Source organism: Cryptotermes secundus, unplaced genomic scaffold (genome assembly GCF_002891405.2).
Source record: "Cryptotermes secundus unplaced genomic scaffold, Csec_1.0 scaffold989, whole genome shotgun sequence".
Taxonomy (NCBI): Eukaryota; Metazoa; Arthropoda; class Insecta; order Blattodea; family Kalotermitidae; genus Cryptotermes; species Cryptotermes secundus.
Window position 1 is genome coordinate 305,862 of NW_019738982.1, and position 20,829 is coordinate 326,690.

General features: G+C 44.0%; 1 protein-coding gene across 1 annotated transcript in view; it reads right to left on the bottom strand.

The window, feature by feature from the left end:
• Positions 1-20,829, bottom strand: part of LOC111871533 — a 136,919-nt gene that overhangs the window by 45,376 nt on the left and 70,714 nt on the right. The gene's annotated exons all lie outside the window — the stretch shown is intronic.

Genomic DNA, 20,829 nt, shown 5'->3' on the forward strand with positions numbered 1-20,829 from the left:
CCCCAACCGCTTCACATCATGGTAAGCAAGAATCACAGGACCAAAGGTTTCGCCTTCGGTATTTATTACTTGTTATTATTCTGATTCCTTAAACATATAAAAACATTTGTGTGACCTTCAAAATACCGGAGCGCCTGACATCCGAATTTGCAGGCCAATTCGGTGGACATGCGTACATCAAACTCGGTACCCCAAGGTCTGCAGTCACAGCTACGGGAAGACCAGCTTCAGTTCCCGTCAGCTCAATGATATTCACGTGAAGTGGGCCCCCACGCTGCGGTTGGGAGGCAGGTGGCCTGGACATGTTCCGAAATGCCACGCAGGGCTTCCAGACTCGGCGGGCTGAATGGCTATCAGCTTGTGAACGCCTCCCTTCAGCACACACGACTGGGAAGCTGGCGACCGTACAATATGGCAACACTGGCGCCGCGATCGGACGGATCGCTTGGTCCGCTTCCTGGACCTGAGCTAAAGTCCATGGCAACGTCACATGTTGTGTAGCCAACCTTACGGCAGGGAAGCCCTGTGCGAATATGGCTGCACTTCCCACCAGCGTACAGGTCTCGTAAATACTGTAGCGTATAGAGCCGTTTCTAGGCAACAGCTCGGTAAACACTTCCCCGCTGCAACGCATACGCATGTGTTGGAAACTGTTTTCTACTGGGTCCGTGCAAAAGGGTTATAGGGAGGGCAAATGAAGCAAGAAGGAACATACCGGTGTGGAGGCGGGGTCTAATACCTCCGCCGTGACCCTGCGAGCCGTAGGCGACGGAAAGGGAAGTCTCAAATCTCAGACAGTAAAATATGGCTGCAAGTCCCAAGGGACTCGGACCCAAGCAAGACTGCGCTGGCAAAGGCCAGCAGCATATACAATAGACACATCCATCCTCTCATGTGAGAGGGCGCCCCACAAAAACAAGATCGCAACTGTCAAACAGTAATAAATATCTGGTCATGAGCCCCAAATGGGGCTCGACACTAAGACGTACTGACTTACTGACAGTCAGTGGCAATATGACTTTGACTAGAAGAAGGGACAGGTCGAATGCCTCCGTCGTAGACCTGCGGGTTGTATGACGCGACTGAAAAGGAACCTCGTGGCTGGGAGATATAAATACGGGGGCCTGACCCTCCAGGTTAGGGATCTCAAATCTGAGACAGTAAAATATGGTCATGAGTCCTGCGGGACTCGGGCCTGAGAATGACTACGCTGGCGAGGACCAGCAGCAATTGTAAACGACACATCAATCCTCTCGTCAGAAAGGCTGTTACATAAGGACTATAATCGTAAGTGTTCAGTTTGAAAATAAAATTACTGGTCATGATACTCAAGGGGCTTGTAGGCAAGGCGAACTGATTGGCGGTAATCCGTCAGTCGCAAAGTGTCTGACAAGAATACGCAGTTGGAAGGGAGCCGCCTTTCAGAAACGACTTGAACAAGGAAGCAGAGGAATAGCCATTGTTAGAAGTCGTTACCAGGCAACTACCAGTGAAGACACTGCGGGCTGGAAAATACTTAGTGTGATTTGGTGAAGTGTGGAGATCAGCGATGGCGCTATATAATTAAGTGTAATTACGAGCTGAGTTTAAGTGGTCAATAAATCGAGTCACTGCAACACGCGACAATACGAGTACATTATAGATCGAAGCTACTAACTTGATATTCATGACGGGGCGGACCACGCAACCAAGAGCATGATGGCGCACGCCCGTTCCCGCAACAGACGGAGTCTACAGTTCGGCTGGACGCCGAACACAACATTATTCCGTGGACGTTACAAGTATTTTTAAACACTGGGGGGGGGGGGGTNCACAACCAACTGTCGCAGGCAGGCTCGACTTGCCGGAACTGGGGGACTTCGCCTTGCCTCTGAGATAAGAGCCGAGACACTGTCAGCACACTGTAGGATAAGTCAGCATTCTCCCTCGGTTATGCTACCGGTTCGACAATGGGCGGATTTTGGTTTTATTCCCCGGAATCGCAAGATATTTTCCATCATAACATCCAGACCGGCTCTGGGGCCTACCGAATGGATACCGGGGGTCCTTTCCGCGGAGGTAAAGCTGACCGGTCGCCTCCATCTAGAGCCTAGGCGATGCGTGTTCATGGCGTGGTGCTTTGTTAAGGACAGACACAACTTGACACTGTTAGCAATTCTGTGTTCTTCCCGTGGATATGTAGCCTCTTCCGTGCATGGGTGCCGCGGGTCCGTTATCGAAGACGTCCGCTATAATCGACTGAAGGGGTATTCACCACAGGATACACGCAACAGACATAGAAACGCTCAGTGCGATTACATGAAGATCGTTATATTCGGGTTGCTTTTTTATTTTAAATAGTTTTCTAACCCCACAAAATCTTCTTAGTACCTCAAAATTCACAACTGCACACAGACAGATTTTGTTCGTTATAATGAGGGCTTGCTGTAGTTTTACTGATCCTCACAGTGACATGTAGGGCCACTACCAAGTAACGGCTGTGCAAACGGGCGACAGTAAGACAGCCGTTAAGATGGAACAGCTCTGCGGGCACGTTGTTTCCCCGGCAACAAGAGAAAACGCAGCAATGGGAGAGGCATTTTCTGAGCGGTCCGTGCCGGGATTGTGCCCTGGTTGTATAATAAGGACTAGTAGTTAGCCTGAGTCAGTTCAGAGCTGCAGTTCTGAGATGTGAGAAGCTCGTGGCTGAGGCCAGGGGCAGTTCGGAAAACAGAGGAAGGGTAAAATCCGCCGTTGAAAGCCGCTACCAAGCAACTATTGAAGACTGAGGAGGCTTTATGTGTGCTGCTTTGGAGCGTGTAACTTAGTGAGATTGTCGTAATTATTTGTAGTTACGTTCTGCAAGTGTCTAATAAATTCCATTACCAATCCAAGTCCCGTCTATAGTCACTCCATCACGTGACAGAGCCATTGGCATTGATTACGTAACTTTGTGCCGGAAGGGCTCCAGCGGCTCTCCTACAGGCACCACCCGAGCGTGGTCGAGCCGTGCAGCCGGATTCAAGGCCCCTTACTTAGCGACGCCGTCAGTAACTGGCACCCAAGACGGCGTCAGACGGTAAGCATATAGTTGTCCCTGTGCTTAGTTATGTACCACGCTGTGAAGACGCATGGGGGTGGCGGTACAGATCCACGTATTCTTAACCTCGGAACTAAATTGAGGTGAGTGGTCAGCTTCACCCCCCGCATCGTAACATTCGATGCTATTTGTGCGAGACTTACGGCCTCGCAAAGTGCTAAGTGTCCAGTTGTACACGCACCTCAGTGTAGACTGTCTCCACCGACTGAGAGACCCTGTGCACAAAACGCTCGGATTCCAAGTGCGACACGCGAGTTCACTAACGTCGTTTTATTTATCAGGGGCGACGCGGTAGCGTAGTTGGTTGAGGCACTATGCTACAAGCCGGGAGGTCACGGGTTCGAGTACCGATGAGGTCACTGGATTTTTCAATTGACCTAATCCTTCCAGAAGCACTATGGCCCCCAGGGTCAACCCAGTCTCTGGCTGCCTTAGCCTGTGCTAGGGTTCGTTGAAATGTCAACGGTGAATAGTTAAAATCTTTAATAATACGCAAATGCAACAGATGAAAACCTGTGCAAATTCAACGACAGTTATACCAAAATGCTAAGCTTAAAATACAGTAAGCGCTGCTATCTAGAGGCAATGTAAGATACACCTAAAGTGGGCATTGTGCTTAACTGAGTACCAAGCCATGCACACGTAGCGACACGAACTGCCCATAATAAGCTGTGTGGAGACAGCACGATAGTGTGAGCCAAACAGAGGTGGCTGCTACTTGGAGCAATGGTTCCCAAGCTGGGATCTCTTGAGGACCAGCCGAACTAAGTCTTCATTGCGGCATTAGAATGGAAAGAGTAAAATTTATTTATGAAAGCGAGTCTGTGGCACACAAGAAGAAGAGAGGCGGTGGACTTGTCACAAACTTCGGAAACCGCTGTCTGGAGGAAAATTGTCCGGCAAATTTGAACACTATAATATCGACTCAATCGTATCTTCTCCTATTATTCGTAACTACTACAGCCTTTCAGTAGTTTATTTTACGAATCTGTCTAGTGTCGAAAGAAGTGGTCATGGCCCGACTCAAAGTAGCGAGGACAGAGGAAAACTACAAGAAAACTGTCAGAATAGTCGGTCCTCGAGATGACCTTTGAACCCAACACCTACTGAATTCAAAGCAGGACTATTGTATCATGTGCCTTCGTTTCTGAAGAGCCTCGCTGGCACAGCTCTCTGCTTCGCCACATCCCACTCCCCGAACCCCAGGGACTTTGAGCTAAGCCAAACAAGCCCATATAACAAACGGCGACTGGGCCTATTGATTGCGCGGAAGCTTCATATCGCCACTTTGCAGTAGCCCCCATGCTCACACGTTGCCATGGAAACCGGCAGCTTTGTTTTGTTGCAATGGTAAACGAAAGACGTCCACACCAATATTTCTGCGCTCTCGCCCTAGCTACAAGCCTCACATATCAATACCAGATGACAAGTACAACCGATTAAGCGAGTCTTCTGTACCTGGGATACGTCTCATAACCAAGCATGTCCCGGACAAGTCAGTTGGTATGCTAAAATGATTGAACGATCCAGGAATCGTGATTCGAATTCTTCCACAGCGTCCAGACAGGCCCGCTACCCAATGGGTACCGGGGGCAAAGCGGCCGAAGCGTAAACGTGACCACTAACCACCTAGTGCCGAGGTTCAGTATGTGTGGAAATATACCTCCGCTCCCTCATACGTCTTCACGACATGATGCTTAATTACTTAAGCACGGGGATAAGTGTACTTGACATTTTTCAAAGCAGGTGGAACATACAGTTGGGACGGCGGATTTTGGCCCGTGGATCTCTAATGCGTAGTGGTCTGACGCATGTCGGCGAGCCTAAGATTGGTGGGCTTGCGCAGTGACACTTAGTTGCCTCAGTAAGAAGGTAGACGTTGAGCGCGTAGGATCGCTGTTATTAGTAGATACTATGTGCTTTCTATAGGATTCTGACGATGGCGTATAACACACTGATATGTTGGGTTTTTGGACTTTATCCATCGTCCTGGTTTTTAAGATAACAAATAAAAACACCTAGGTGTTTTCCTTCACCTGAGGACGGAAACAGATCCAGTTTCCGAAACGTCGTGTTTTTATTTGTTATCTTAAAAACCAGGACGATGGATAAAGTCCAAAAAGCCAACATATCACTATGTGCTTTTCCCACGTTCCAGTTGCCAGTTGCCAGTTCCAGCCTACGAAAGTTCTCTCTGCAGACGAAGCAAGTTCGTAGCATAGACTCGCTCTCATGCGCTGACAGTGAAGGACACCGGCCAAAAAGTATCGGCAGGCTTATAAAGTGAGCGTTACGGATCCTCAGGTCCCAAGGGGGCGCGTCCGGGCTCGGCCGACCTCCTATCTCTTGCCGCCAGCTATCCCAACTGGAATGCGAGTGCACAACTCGCACACGCCTGCAGCTGTCCGCTGTTCCAGTGGCATGCGATGTCGTCTTCTCACTCGCTGCCCTCCACAGTAAGCATGCATGGTCAGACTCCAACTTCTCACTGTGCAGCCTCAGGTTCAGTCCCACATGACTTCATACCAGTCATGGGGAACAAAGTGATACTGGCGGCATTTCTTTCTTCAGATTTCTTCCAATTTGCCCAGTCACATCATTTCAGGTTACAGTATCGCCGGCTCTGCTGGGATGCTACGGCCATGACCCGAGGGTCAGGGTTCGATCCTTCAGTAAGCAACACTCCTACTGCTACACTATGACACACAAACTTGCACCGAGCGGGCAAAACGCATTTTTTAAACGTTAGAACAGGTGGTACATATAGTAACCACTGTGCTTTAACTTATTAGTGAAGTGAATTGTAGTGTTGGCCATTTAACGATGCTACAAATGGCTCAGAGTATGTAGGGTCGAGTGGGAGGATGAATGCTGAATTGGTAAACGAGTCACGGGCCAAATATCTTCCGGTATTTATACAGTAAACTTTCGCTAATCCGGATCGAAATATGAAAAATGCCGTTCACAGTCGAGTATATGCTCTGAAATACATAAGGCACTTAGGAAAGCAGATGAGTCACTTGTCTGTTCAGACAAAACTTGAGGCGGTTTCTTCAAACTTGTATTATTACGTTCCAAAAGAAGTACAGAGTGGGGCACCTGCAGTGAAAGAGGCTGCATAGGAAGGGTGAACGCCCGAGATCCATCAGATGAGAGTGGAGACACCCCCACTCAAAAGGCTGATGAAGACCTGGGTTCTTCGGAGGACACTGGGTTTGTCGCAGAGAGTAAGCGGAGGAAAAATTGTGTAGATAGTAACTCTGCGATGGGAGGTATATCATTTATGCAAAATGGTGTAAGCTCTGACATGCCAATCTTCGGAGGGGACGCCCAGAGATGGCATAACCCGTTTGAGCTCTATGTAACTTGCCCAAGTTCACAGTAGAGGCGGGAACTGGCTTAATAGATACAGGCGCACAGATTTCCTTAGTAAGAAGGAAAAGTTTAAAGAAACTCCCAGAAGAAAATACTGTCGAGACCTCCGTGACAATGCAAGGAATAACAGGAAGCTGTAGAAGTTTAACACAGGGCATTTACTTGGAAATTAATGAAAGTAAATCATTTTTATTTTATATCGTGGATGAGCTACCACGTAGTGATGTCATTTTAGGATATAAATGGTTAATTGAAAATGGTTATGTGATGACTCATAATCCTGCTTTACCTCCTTTAAGCGAGGGCATTGTGAAAATTCCAACCAGAGAAAAAGGTGTCCGATTAATAGAGAAACAAGAATTGTTATCTGGAGTTTACTGTGGTACTGCCTTACGCTAATGCCGAACCCATTATGACCTTACCCCTACCGAAATTAATTAAACCCCCATGTAAGTTTGAAAGGCTAAGCAAGGAACAGCTTTTTTCACAACAACGTTTGGAAGAGTTGAACAAAAAATTAAGGTTGACACATATAGAGGAAGGCAAAGAAAGTATTACAACTTTGTGAGGAATATGTACATTTTTAAATTATACGGTGATAAGCTAACAGTAACCACCGCTGCTATGCAACATATCCCCACTCCTCACTTCCCAAAAGATCGAGACATCACATTAAAAAATTATAGATTAGCAGAAACACACAAAGAGGAAGAAAATAAAGAAGTTAAAGAAATGTTAGAAGACGGTATTGTAGTTCCGAGTAAAGGTGAATGGAATTTTCCTCTTATCGTAGTACCCCAAAAAACTAGACGCGTCTGGTAAAAAGAAATGGCGCATTTGTGTTGATTTTCTTAAATTGAATGATATTACTATAGGCCAGTGTTCCGCAACCGGGGTGCCGTCACAAGGTGAAAGGTGTGACGCGAACTTTTACCTATTGTAAGAAATTAACTGTCGAATTTTATTCGTTTTATTTTATCCCAGTTACCGTCTTTCATTTTTTTTATTGGTGCTACAGCCCCAATTTGGGCCTTGACTTACCTCCATGAAACTCTCCGTTTCCCTTCGGTTTACTAGATCTTAGACATACGATAGGACTCCTTGAGCGGGTGATCAGCTCGTACACAAACACAGAAAAACACACAAACATCCATGCCGCGAGTGGGATTCGAACCCACGATCCCGGCTTCCGAGCGAGCGAAGACAGTGCATGCCTTAGGCCGCTCGCCTACCGTGACCGGCCACCGTGTTTCATACGCTTGTATTTTATTCTCAGCCACTGCACTGATTAAATAAGATGTTATTTGTTTATTCTTTATTACATGCCGTGATTTTTATGTACAGTAATTTTGTATTCTAAGAAATTAAACGTAAATTATTTACTCACAGTTGTTGTTATATCATAGTTTTCATTATTGATTTATTTTTATTTTTCTCGCATCTACGCGGCTTCTTTGATATACTTGCCGCATGTTCTGTGTACGTGCTTTTCCCTAAAACTCCAGGAATTAGCAAGGGTTTCCCTGTCTTTTATAATGATGTTTTCATATTTGCCCCTGTTTGTTAGAAGTTGGAGCTTCTTCAACTTTATGATTTTCTTCCTGTAACGATGCACCCACCGATTGTTGGACTTCATTTAAAATTATAAATATTTCAAAAATAAGTCGGCATAGTGTCACTTCTTCCGTTTGAAGAGTAGAGGTCCCGCGCCTTACAATTGTTTCAGTTCTATCACAGTTGTGCTCTGAAGTAGTTCGAAAATTGTGGTTACTAGTTAGTCTTGCTATTTTCTATTACTATTAGACTACTTTATTTTTTTGAGATGGATAAATTCCTTATACGGAGTGTTTCGTCCACGAGTGCAAGTAGTGAACGCATTGAGCCCGAAAAAAAAAGAAAAATTAGTACACAGGCAGTATAGTGATAATTACTTATCTTACGGTTCTTTTGGTGTGGTGATAAAACGTGCCCAATCCCTGAGTGTATGGTTTATGGTGAAAAACTCAGTAGTGTTGCTATGGTTCCCAGTAAATTGAAACGACATTTGTCAACAAAACAGTCTTCTCTATCAAGCATAGGTGTCAATTATTTTCGTCGCTTGTTGGAACAAAACAAAAAACAAAGACGTTAATGACTGCGACAGTACGCGTGTCAACAAAAGTTCAGGAAGCAAGTTATAAGGTAGCCGAAATGATCGTAAAGGCCAGAAAACCACACACAATAGCTGAAACGTTGTTAATGCCTGCTTGTAAAGAGATGGTGAAAATAGTCCTGGGTTCAGACGCTGCTAGTGAAATTTCAACAATTCCTCTCTCTGCTGGCACAATCAGTTGCCGAGTTATTGACATGTCCAGTGACACTGAAGCCATTATTAAGGAGAAAATCAACAGCAGTCAGAAGTTCTAGCTTCAGATCGACGAGTCCACCGCTATTAGCGGCCATGCACAACTTCTTGCTTACATTCGATACATCGATGGAGATGTAATTGCAACAAATTTCTTTTTTTGCAAAGAACTTCCCAAGCGAGCCACCGGTGAAGAAGCATTTCGTGTCACTAATTAATATGTGTTATATCAGTGTGGTCCAACCTTTAGTTACCCGAGGGCCAATCAAATTTTTGTACAGGAAAGTGAGGGCCACAGACATTAAAGAAAGAAAACGAATTACATATAACTCATTAGTTTAATATATCACTTTATTTTAAAGTCGAGAAATCAATGTGATGACTGCCACTGCTTTTCTGATACAAGTTTATCAATGTCCACCGTAAGTTCAGTAAGGCAAAGTCACAGGCTTGATTCCAGTGAAGCACTTTCAATGTCATTTCTCGTTTCTGATTTAATTTCTTTGAGAATAAGAAAAAGCACTTTCACACACATATGTACTCCCAAACAGCGATAACATTTGCAGAGAGAATTTAAGCAGTTTGGGGAATCGTTCCTTAGAAATCAGTTTCCAGAAAGTTTCAGGGACATCACACTTTTTAGTCTGGTAAGAAGTCTGCCTGAAGACCACAAATTTCCATTTGAAGGTCGCAGGGCACCTCACTCACTTCAATCTCCATGGGGTTATTGAACAGTGCAAGTTTTGGTTTTAGGGAGTCAAAATCCTGGAATCTGTCCTGATATAAATTATTATTTCATGAAACATACTAAATTTTGTGTCATTTTCTTCTTCTTCTTCTTCCTTTAACTGCTGACAAGATTGGAAGTGTGCTGTACGATAGTATTATTTGCCTTCAGTGCAATTTGCATTACATCGAGTTTTTTGCGGAAGCCCTCAACATGTCCATAAAGCTGGGAGATATTTTGTTTTTTGCCTTTTAGTTTTAGGTTTAAAAAAATGGATTTCTTCCAGTTTTTCTTGATACTCATGCCCAATGTTTTCATTTCTGAGAAAAGCAAGAATTTCATTTCTCAACCTAAAAAAACTGTTGCAGGCAATTTCCAGCACCTAGCCAGCGCACTTCACAGTACAATGAACTGTCACTATGTCCAGGAATGCAATAAATGCCCTATGTCTCTGGGCTTTATTGCCTCCCCTTATTAAATTTACAGTATTTACAACAGTTTTCATTGTCTCACTGAGCCTTATATTTTTTCCACAGAGAGCCTCCTGGTGGATAATGCAGTGGAAAACCAAACAATGTATGCCTTTTTCTTTACACAGTCCTACTAACCCAGTTCTATGACCAACCATTGCTTTAGCTCCATCTGTTGCAATGCCAGAGCACTTCCCAAAACCTCCATATTTAGAAACAACATTATCCAGTGCGTTGAATATGTCAATACCTTTGGTGCTGGTTTCTAATGATTTTAATTCCAACAGTTCTTCATGAATTTCACATTCTTCGTTTATTGTTCTGACAAAGATAAGGAGCTGGCTGATGTCAGCTATATCTGTGCTCTCATCTAGAGCTATAGAGTAAAATCCACATTTTTCCAAAATTCCCTTGAGAGTACCTGAAACTTCACTACCCATATCATTAATTATTCTACTTACTGTCTGACGAGACAAGGACACTGTTTCAAAAATTTTAGCCATCTTTTTATCTCCAAATGAAGATGCCATTTTTACAGCACATCTTTTAATGAGCTCACCGTCCCTAAAACACTTTTTACTTTTAGCTAGCTCTAAACATACCTCATAAGGTGCCTTCAAACCAGCAGTGTTTGATGGTTGCTGAAAGATATTCTTCTGTCTAGTTAATTTCAGCTTCAAGTCATTAAACACACAACTCCTGGCACTTCCCTGGTATTGGTCGTATTTTGATTTATGCAAGCTGGTATACTCGTAGTGTCTACTCACATTATACCCCTTCGAAACACTTAAGACTTGAGAACAGAAAACACACTGTGGTTTTCCATTATGTTCAACAAAAAAGTAACTTTCCTGCCACGTGGACTGAAATTGTCGTTTCTCATCTTCAACACGCCGTTTCTTTAGTTCCGCCATTTTAGGTAGTACTGAATGAAAGTGAAAATCGCAGCATGCACGCCACAGATTATAACGGTCGAAGAGTGATGCTTATTATCGAGGTGGCCGTTATAGGAGAAATGAAGAATGTAAGGTGCTGCCATCTGATGGACTGAGTTGCCAATGTCAGCGGTGTCCCGCTAAATCTTCTTTTTGTATGCCCTGCAGGGCAGCGGGAAGAAAATAATGTTTAGCATTGGTCACTCTGTCCTGAATTGATGTTGCCAACACTGCTGATGGCATTTCCTTGAATTTTACAAATACGATTTACTCTGGTTACTGTTATTTAAACTTAAAACAGTAAGGAGGGTATACAATTTTTTCCAAATGTTTAATCAATATTTTTTATCCGGTAAGAAGGGCAAGTGCCAACAAAATGAATAAGAGGGCCGCACGCGGCACGCGGGTTGGACCACACTGTGTTACATAATGAATTAAAATGGAAGGATTGCGTTAGTGTTTTACAGACGGAGCCGCTTCTATGACAGGCCGTGTTAAAGGATTTGAGGCTAAAGAACGCAAAGTAAATCCTAACATACGATGCGATCATTGTCTCATTCACCGGGAAGCCATTGTTGCTAAGTCTTTGCCATCTTCTCTTAAAGTTGTGCTGGACGACGTAGTAAAAGTCGTGAACCTCATCAAATCGCGGCCCCTAAACTCGCAGCTTTTTCCCGTTTTGTGTCAGGAAATGGAATCAGAACACACTACACTCCTACTACGGTGCTTATCACGAGGAAAAGTGTTAACGCGAATACTGGAACTTAATGAGGAGGTACGTGCATTTCTGGCTGTTGAGGGGCATGAGTACGCCGATTTATTTGCAGATGATGAATGGGTGTGTAAGTTGGCATATCTTTCCGATATTTTTTTACACTTGAATGGGCTGAACAGAAAGATGCAGGGTAGGAACGAAAATATTCTAACTAATATGGATAAGATGCATGGATTTGTAAATAAGCTCAATTTTTGGATACAGAGAATTACAGATGTGTCGTTTGAGATGTTCCCGACTGTATGGTCACTTGCTGACGGCAATAAAGTGGTGTTGAACACAATTAAAGNGAACATTTTCCGATTAATATACAAACTAAAACTTTTCTAAGTGCCTTTGGATACGTTTTGGTTGGCAATAAGGAGTGGCTACCCNTTGAACACAATTAAAGAACATTTAGAAATGCCGCAGCAGAAATTCATAAGTATTTTGGAGTGTACAAGATTTCGACTGGGTCCGTGATCCATTCGTTGCCAATTCAGAACATGTAAGATTTGAGGCTTTCACGGCGGTGACTATGAAGAAANCGATGGCAGGTAATGTGTTATTGTCATTTTCAACTACATGTTTGTGTGAACTGGAATTCTCGACATTAACTGAAATTAAGACATCAAAGAGGGAGCGGGTCAGATCCATCGATGAAGAAATAAGGCTTCCGTTGTCAACGATTGCACCACGGATCAGTCGCCTGTGTGCAGCTACGCAGGCGCAAGCATCACATTGAAGGTATGAGTAGAATTACTGTGTTTACTTTAATAGTAATAGAAGTGTATTTTCTACACTCTACAGTGAATTAGAGTTTATTAATTCTTAAAAAATGCACGAGTCGATTTCTGTTTAATGATAATAAAATCTATATAAATAGAAATGTAAATGTTCGTTTGTTACCCCTCGAAAATCTCCGAAAGTTCTTCACCGGTTGCTTCGAAATGTTGACACAACGTTGCATTCGAATACGCGCGTGATTTTATATACCTACTAGCTGTACCCGGCCACGCGTGAATCCGGAAAGTATACTTCCATGGAAATGCAATAACAGTTGCATAGGAATTGCCGAAACAACAAACGCGTTTCCCTGGAGATTAAAGGATAAGAGGTTCCGTTGCGTAACAACGGATGAAACCGGAAAGTATACTTCCATGGAAACGCAATAACAGTGGGCCGTTGCATAGGAATTGCCGAAACAACAAACGCGGTTCCCCGGAGATGAGAGGATAAGAGGTTCCGTTGCGTAACAACGGATGAAACCAAACACTTCTACAAGGTGTTCTGTGCTAGCATTTCCTAAGCAAAAGATGAAGCTAACTCTTCGATAAGGTATTCCTTATCGCGTCCGACCGCTGGCTATATGTATAAGAGAGTGTAGCTCCGGCGACTGTTCAGTATCACGAGTGTCTCGAGTATCACGAGGTCACAAGGATCACAAGACATTCCGAGTGAAATCACAGCAGAGATCCTGAGTTTGCACTCGGAGTTTTGGATTCGACTCTGGCAGCGTTTCCCCGGTGACAGACAACAGAAGGCTCATTGTATAGCATCGGCCGAGGTATAAATAGTCCAGCTTGGACAAGAAGCAGTCAGTCTCGGGGCAGATGCCGAGGGATACAGAAGAGAGTCTGGAAGTAACCGCCGAAGCAGTCAGTCTTGGGATAGCTACCGCCGAATATAAACAGTTTCGATTTAATTATTTCGTGTGACATTACGTTGGAATTGGGTTGTGTCGTTTACCATAGCGTTCATTTCGTGAGTATAGTTTATTTTTCATTGTTTTTCATTTCGTTTTCTTAACTGTTTTCCTTATTTTTCAGTGCAATTCGCGGTGGGATTGAGCTGTGTCGATTGATCTGCGTTTGAATTGAAATATTTCGTTAGACTGAACCACAGCAACGCGTGGCCGGGTACAGCTAGTAATATAATAATATTATAGTAATAAGTATTTCACGTTACGTATTTATATTAATTGTCTGATATCATGCGCTTTTGAGGGGAATAACATTTTGGTGTGCTGTGTTGAGCCATAGATACTTCATGGTGTGCCGCGAGTAGAAAAGGGTTGAGGAACACTGCTATAGGAAATAGTTTTCCACTTCCTAACATTCAAGAGATTATAGGAAAATCAAAATATTTTTCCGCATTAGACTGTGCATCAGGTTTTCATCAGATCTTAATCACACCCGAAGAGAGGTGCAAAACTGCTTTTAGCACACCCACCGGACATTTCGAATATGTTCGGATGCGACTCGGACTAAAAGCAGCACCGGCTACGTTCCAGAGAATGATGAGTTATATTCTGAGGGAATCTATAGGAGAAAGATGTTCAGTGTATATTGATGACGTTTTAGTCACGGGTAAGACACTAGAGGAACATCATAGGAAACAGGGAAGTGTTTGACCACTTCAGGAAGTACCATATTAAAATAGAGCCTGATAAATGTGAGTTTTTAAAACCAGAATTGGCCTATCTTGGACATGTTATCACGGCAGAAGGAGTAAGCCAGACACAAAGAAAATTGAGGCTGTGGTTCAATTCCCGGTTCCTGAAAAGGAAAAAGATATAAAGGCTTTCTTAGGATTAGTAGGTTATTACAGAAAATTTGTTGAACGTTTCAGTTGTTTAGCAAAGCCTCTTATAGATATGTTGAAGAAGGGAAAAGAATGGCAATGGACAGATTTAGAACAAGAAAGTTTTGAGATCTTAAAAGAAAAGCTAATTGAGTTTCCTATTTTACAATATCCTGATTTCAACCAGCCTTTTATTTTAACCACTGATGCTAGTGGCTATGCATAGGTGCAGTTTTAAGCCAAGGGACCCCAGGAAAGGATCGACCGGTTGCCTATGCCAGTAGGACTTTGAATGGCGCAGAATTAAATTATAGTACTGTTGAAAAAGAATGTTTAGCTATAGTCTGGGCATGTAAACATATTAGACCGTATTTGTTAGGAAAACCCTTTCAAATCTGGACTGATCATAAACGATTAACGTGGATATTTAATGTAAAAGACCCCAGTTCGAGGATCTTAAGATGGCGTTTACTACTTGAGGAATATGAGTTTGAAATCAAGTGTAAACCAGGTAAACAAAATACCAATGCAGACAGTATAAGCAGACATCCTGTCTGTACTCTTGAACAAACAGAATTAACAAAAGAACGTAAATTGAGAATTCTGAAAGAAATGCATTCTGATTTAGTGGGAGGACATCAGAGGATTTCACGAACACTAGAAAGAATTAAACTATATATTACATGGCCAAACATGCAGGAAGATGTTATCCAGTTCATCCGAAATTGCGAAGTGTGCCAGAGGGTAAAACAAGGTAAGGATTTAAGACTGATATTAAGAATAACTGATACTCAACCGGAACCTTGGAAAAAGCTCTACTTAGATATAGTAGGTCCTCTACCTGCATCTGAAGGTCATAAATATCCTAACTTGTCAGGACAATTTAAGTATTTAAATGCCGTGCCTTTAAGGGGCCAAACTGCCGAAGAGGTTTGTGAAAAGTTTCTCGAGAATGTTTTGTTAATTTATGGGCTACCTCAAATTATAGTGACTGATCAGGGTAGTAACTTCATGTCAGATATTTTCAAGCGCCTTTGCCACATTTTCCAGATTGAGAAATTACATACCAGCATCTATCATCCTGAGAGTAATGGCCATTAGAAAGAACACATAGGACGTTGATAACCTATTTAGGAAGTTATGTTGAAAACAACCTATGTTATGGCATCAATGGTTACCTTTGGCGTGTTTTTGTTTTAATACTACCACACACTCAGTAACAAAATATTCTCCCTATGAGATATTGTTTGGAAGAAAGTGTAATCTTCCTGGTGAACTTAGTGAGAAGGGTACGTTGTATAATTATGACGATTTAATTTACAGAATTTACAGAACTTAATCAGTTAGAACGCGATCAGCAAGAATTTTTATATATTTCTTCCGAACAGATGACAGTAATCAAATCTACTGTTAATTCAGTGAATTTGACAGCGAGACCTATAAATCAAAATGAAAAAGTTTTAAAGAACAGCTTAATCAAATTAGACAAAAAAGCAAGTAATGCCATTCTTGAATTACAACAAGAAATAGAGCAAGTGACTACAACCAATATGCAAATTAAGACTATAAAACGAGGGATAATGGAATGTCAACATGGTTATGAAACTTTAGTAGATGCATTAATCCATGCAGAACAAGGAACGTCTGAACTGCTGAGAAGATCAAAACAGTTGTAACAGCTCAAAAGTTGCCTTCTGGAGTTAATTAACCTTAATTCTTTCTTTCAGAGTTACGGCACATTATTGTACCTCATATCTATTCACACAACCAATTTCTCGTGTATGTACTTGACACACCCTTGCCCTTACCCACCCTACCCAGCGAGAAGATATTACACTGTTAACAGGTCGAGAAGGCCCATAGGGTTGTGAGACGTCGAGGCTCCCATATTTTCGACACAATCGGCACACATATGGCGGTGAGGTTGTCAGCCTTCCGAGCCGGCCGCCTTTTACTACCAGGAAGATTCCCGATACTCATTTTTGTTAGAGGCTGAGTCGACAGCAAGGCCACAGTGCGGCTACCGCATGTCCCTTATAAGCTGTTTTTTTGTGGTCTTTTAGGGACCCCTACTGCTTCACTAATACAGACTCAAAGGCGTCAGAGTCCACGCTTTCACTTAGTGTCTTGGGTGAAACCCGGATCTCGCGATCTGGAAAAGTGAACTGTCTGCGCAATAATGTAACGGTTACGTCTGTTACCACTTGCTTTCGCCTGTAACCCGAGTGCAATGTACACCCTGTACTCTGCTAGAAGTGTGCCAGACTAAACGGCGTCACACCTGAAATCCATCGAACTCCTTCGAAAACTTATATTTTCTGAGTCCGTTCAATGTCAACCGACGTTTCGGAAGAACATGTCGCCTCTGCCTTCAGTGTTCGAACAGACCAAGCAAGAAACCAGCATGAAGCAGGCTGGTTTCTTTGACTTATTCATTGACCCTGAAGATGGAGGCGATGTTCTTCCGAAACGTTTCTACGGACTACACGGTGTTATACCCCGCTGTGAGAACCCCAACTGCAACAGCTCACTGACTTTGTTGTAACGTTGCTCTCATAGGCGCGATCTACAGGCCTAGCCTAATATATCACATGCTCCGAGCGCAATACAGGCAAGTGTACAAAAATAGTGGAGCCCTGACTCCATTAGAGAGCGTCTTGCTCTCCAGAAGCAGCTCTCACGGACAAGCTACTTTATGGCCTCACTACATAACGCTATATAATGACGAAAACCTTACAATCCGTTTCGTACTTTAAAGTCTGTCCAGCGGTTTAAAGCGTTAAAACTAGGAAACAAAGACGGACGGGCACGACGTGCACATAAGGCGATATGTTTACACTGTAACCAACGCTCTAACAGTTGAATTATAATACAATTAACAGGAATGGACTTTCGGTGGGAAGACTCGAAGGAAAGTGCTACTAGTTAGGCCTAGACATAGATGGAAGGATATTATTATACTGTATCTTACAGAGCGATGGCTCCACCCAACTAGCTCAGGATATTGCCCGCTTGGGCTCCTAACACGGTGATGAATTAATGACTGAGCTAACCTTCAGCACACGTGACGTCATCTCGACGGGTGCCATAAATAACTGACATATAGGAGGGAACTGTAGGTCCTGAGCACCCTACAACTCTGTATTGAGCAGACCCTGTCCACAGCGGGCGTTCCACCCATGGACACGAGAAACCGAGTATAGAAAGAAGGCATGAGCGTGAGCGGGCTGAAGGCGAACACAGACGCCTCTATCCCCACCATATACGGGACTTCTTTCCGTGGCCTCAGTATAACAGGGACGTACTGCGGTGACTCATGTGCACTATCACCATCTACGGGACTTCTTTCCGTGGCCTCAGTATAACAGGGACGTACTGCGGTGACTCATGTGCACTATCACCATCTACGGGACTTCTTTCCGTGGCCTCTGTATAGCAGGGACGTACTGCGGTGACTCACGCACACTATCACCATCGCTTTATGCAATAAGCATATCAGTGACACCGGCTCTATTTACAGACATCGGTAGACCTGAAGGGGGGAGCTTCCACGTAATGCCACCTCAGAAACGCATACTTATGCTGACACCGTGTTACCATCGTTTATGATAATCATTCTGCCTCAGTCATCAGGGTCCAAATGAGTGCGTATGCAGTCAGGATGCATGGAAGTCGGTCACTTGGAACCACGATGGGTGGGAGGGGCAAGAGATGGGGGCTCCGTCCAGTTTTCCCCAAAACGCTAGTACCAGACTACGCGGCATCACAACACACAATCTGAACCCTATCCGCCACAGAAAACTTTACAGGGCAGGTGACCAACACGCTGGTCTGGACGTAAAGCTTCTGCTTTGTACGTGAAGGCGCTGCACTCCAATACAGGTAGGCACAGCGGGTAGCCTGACTTCACGTTTTCCGTGTTTTCCTAGGTGTATCCAGGCATTTGCTTCGAATCCAGGAACACCAGTCAACCTTGTGTCCCGCGTTGCACAGTACTGAGCTTTGCATAACACGAAGGTACAGCCGCCAGTGTAACGCTGTCAGTTGCTACTCTGTTAAGCGTCCTACGTTTCGATGACAGATGACGACTTGGAAATGATTTAGAAGGAAGCGGTCGTGGCAGAGTTCAAGTACCATCCGGAATAAACTTGGAGTGTTGAGGAAATATACTGTCACGTGTATGAGTGTGACTACAGACGAATGGATTTATTGACCACTTAGAGGGCGTAACCACAAATAACTATAACACGATCACTGTTTCCACACTTTTCTGTTCACCAGAGCACGCAGTCTAAATGTCCTCAGTCTATTACAGGGTTGGGCGCAGAAACTTCCATTTTGTGAAGACGCATTGTGAAGGGAGGGGAGGCTCCGCGAACGCAGCACTGTCTAATACTGTTACTGTCTAATACCCCTCAGTAGGAAACATGAGGTGGACGAGTGAGCAGCGTGCGTTTGCTGTCGAAACCTATTTTTCGAAGAACCATTCCTACGTGGCAGTGCAGCGTGCGTTCCGTACTCACTTCGGGATTAAACCCAGAGGTCCGGTTCCCGACCGGAAATCGATTGTTTTGTGGGTAGAGAACTTTAGGACAACCGGGAGTGTGGTCAAAAAATCATCAGGACGACAACAGACCGTTACGATGTCAGAAAATGTGGAGGCAGTTCGATAGTCGATTTTGAGATCTCCAAGACGCTCCGCTCCCAAACATGTAGTCGCCCCAGACATATCCAATCGTTCAATGCGCCGAATTCTTCACGAACATCTTCATTTCCACCCCTATTAGATGGTTGTGCAAGAATTGTCACAACGTGATTTCCAGAAGAGCCAGCTCTTGAAGAAATGCATCTAGGAAATATCTGGTTCCAACAGGATGGTGCCACGGCCCACACAGCCCGAGCTTCGATGAGAGTTTTGAGGGCAAAGTTCCCCGGACGGCTCATCTCGCTTCGAGGTGACATCCCGTGGGCAGCGCACTCACCTGATCTAACGCCCTGTGATATTTTTACGGGAAGAGGTTTTTAAACATCGCCCCCACAAACCTGCTTCAGCTGAAGAATGTTATTCGGCAGGAAGTAGCCCAAATTCCGGTGCACATGTTGGAACGTGCAGAGGGGAACTTCAGAAAACGGTTGCATCTGTGCATAGAGAACGGTGCCCACCACCTTCAAGATAGTTTGTTTAAAACTACATGATTTAAAATTTTAAGTATTTTCTTTCATTAGGTAAACATAAATTTTGTCTATCGGTAATAATTTTTCTTTTATTCGCCTTCAAAAAAAGTAAGTTTCTTCGCCCCACCCTGTACTAGACGTTTCCTGGTAACCGCTCCAACAATGATTATTCCTCTTCCCCGAGCTCAAGTCCTTTCTTCACAGACTCCAGTACAGAACTGAATTAAGCTCGAACATTGTCTCGCTTATAACCTCTCGGCACGGACCACGCAGAAAACAGCTTTTCCGTTGTTGTAGTCCAACTGTTGCATTATTAAGACTCTCCTACCTAGCAACGGCATTGTTTCGTTTTTCTTCGCGGGAACGTGTCTACCGCAACCGCTGGCTAGAAGTCAGTTCGCATTCGGAAGGGCCTGCACTGGCGAACTGATCAAGGTTTTCCGTGGTTTTCCTTCGTCCTAGAGCAAATGCTGAGCTTGTAACCAAATTCTCACGTTGCACTGCATGCCTCACATGCATCCCTCCTAAAGTTAACATCGAAAATTGCTCCCAAACGCAATAAAGACATTGCTGAACTCATTTCCTATGCTAATAACCTAAAAACAGTGCACTTCCCAACACTCTACATTATCTGCAACCTAACTTTATCAGAAGAAGCGCGCACAGCATGGGAACTGTTTCACCAAACTCCCCGTAAAATGTGGCGTCAGCATCCCCCTTCACTCTCTGGGCTGAACGCCCGGGGTTCGATTCTCGGCAGGTACAAGAGACATCTCCACGGCTTTTTAGACAGGCTCTGGGACCCATACAGTCTCCTATCCAACGCGTACCAGGGGCTGCTTCCGGGGGTAAAGCGGCTGAGGAGTGAAGCCGACCGCTCACCTCTCTCTAGTGCCGAGGTCACTCTCCCACACAGATCTTCACAGCGTGGTGCTTAATTAATTAAACACAGGCGCAACTCGACTCTCTATTCCCCTCCAGGCTTCAAGCGGTTTATACATCAAATATACGTGGTGTGGCAATAAAGCTCCGGACTGGTGCCCCAGCATTCATATCAGGCGGTGGTGAAACGAACTACTGTCATCGAAGTGTCGTTCCACCTCTTAGCAACAGATGGCTGGGGCCAGCAAGTCCAGTCACTGACAGTTTTGGGGACCGGATGGACCTTTTTTGTATATACACTCATTTTTTTCCAAAATAAACAAATGACAGTCCATGAGTTGCTGCTCAGTGAGCAAACTGTGTTAACTGCTGTCATGGAACAACGAGTTAATATCAAATTTTGTGTTAAACTGCGTAAAACGCCAACAGAAACTTATGAAATATCCCAAAATATCTGCATTGATGAAACCTTCTGTTGTAGCAGTGTATCTGAACGGTTTACTCG